Below are 1,565 nucleotides of genomic sequence, written 5' to 3'. Positions count from 1 at the left end.
CGTGGGAATATCATCAAGCTAGTTTTCATCACGCTCATATGATTCGCGTTCGGCACTTTGATAATTTGGTATGTGGGTGGACCAGTGCTTGGGTGCTGCCCTTACGTGGACAAGCATCCCACTTATGATTAACCTCTATTGCAAGCATCCGCAAATACAACAAAAGTATTAAGGTAAACCTAACCATAGCATGAAACATATGGATCCAAATCAGCCCCTTACGAAGCAACGCATAAACTAGGGTTTAAGCTTCTATCACTCTAGCAACCCATCATCTACTTATTACTTCCCAATGCCTTCCTCTAGGCCCAAATAATGGTGAAGTGTCATGTATTCGACGTTCACATAACACCACTAGAGGAGAGACAACATACATCTCATCAAAATATCGAACGAATACCAAATTCACATGACTACTAATAGCAATACTTCTCCCATGTCCTCAGGAACAAAAGTAACTACTGACAAAGCATAAACATGTTCATAATCAGAGGGGTATTAGTATGCATATAGGATCTAAACATATGATCTTCCACTAATTAAACCAACTAGCATCAACTACAAGGAGTAATTAACACTACTAGCAACCAACTAGCACCAATCCCGGACTTGGAGACAAGAATTAAATACAAGAGATGAACTAGGGTTTTGAGATGAGATGGTGCTGATGAAGATGTTGATGGAGATTGCCCTCTCCCGATGAGAGGAGCGTTGGTGATGACGATGGCGATGATTTCCCCCTCACGAAGGGAAGTTTCCTCGGCAGAACAGTCCCGCCAGAACCCTAGATTGGCTCCGCCAAGGTTCCGCCTCGTGGCGGCGGAGTTTCGTCCGAGAAGATGGCTTATGATTATTTTCCCATCGAAAGAGTCCATATAGCAGAAGATGGTCACCGGAGGGCCACCAGGGGGCCCACGAGGTAGGGGCGCGCCTAGGGGGGTAGGGCGAGCCCCCCACCCTCGTGGGCAGGGTGTGGCCCCCTGGTGAAGTTCTTGTGCTCAATGTTTTTTATATATTTGGAAAACATCATCCGTGAAGTTTCAGGACTTTTGGAGCTGTGTAGAATAGGTCTCTAATATTTTCTCCTTTTCCAGCCAGAATCCCAGCTGCCGGCATTCTCCCTCTTTATGTAAACCTTGTAAAATAAGAGAGAATAGGCATAAGTATTGTGACATAATGTGTAATAACAGCCCATAATGCAATAAATATTGATATAGAGCATGATGCAAAATGGACGTATCATGGCGTACCGCAAAACGGATGAAACAGACCTCCTACGGTCGAAACGGGGGTCCTGTTCATCGAGAGGGGTGTGGCGTACCGCAAAACGGGACTCCACGGGATACTGTTCATCTCCACCGCCGACCTCCCCCAGCCTCCACGGGCTACCATCGACCTCCTCTAGCCTCCACGGGCTCCTATTCATCCAGCCTCCACCGCGCGCTACTCCACCAGCTACTGTTCAACCACCCCTCCACGGGCACCCCTCCACCGTCTACTGTTCATCCAGCCCTCCACACCACGGGGTCCTGTTCATCCAGAGGCAACACCACTGCTCACTGTTC

This window comes from Triticum dicoccoides, chromosome 2A (assembly GCF_002162155.2).
Source record: "Triticum dicoccoides isolate Atlit2015 ecotype Zavitan chromosome 2A, WEW_v2.0, whole genome shotgun sequence".
NCBI classification, from domain to species: Eukaryota; Viridiplantae; Streptophyta; class Magnoliopsida; order Poales; family Poaceae; genus Triticum; species Triticum dicoccoides.
The sequence above is the reverse complement of the archived record's forward strand: the minus strand, read 5'-3'. Positions refer to the sequence as shown.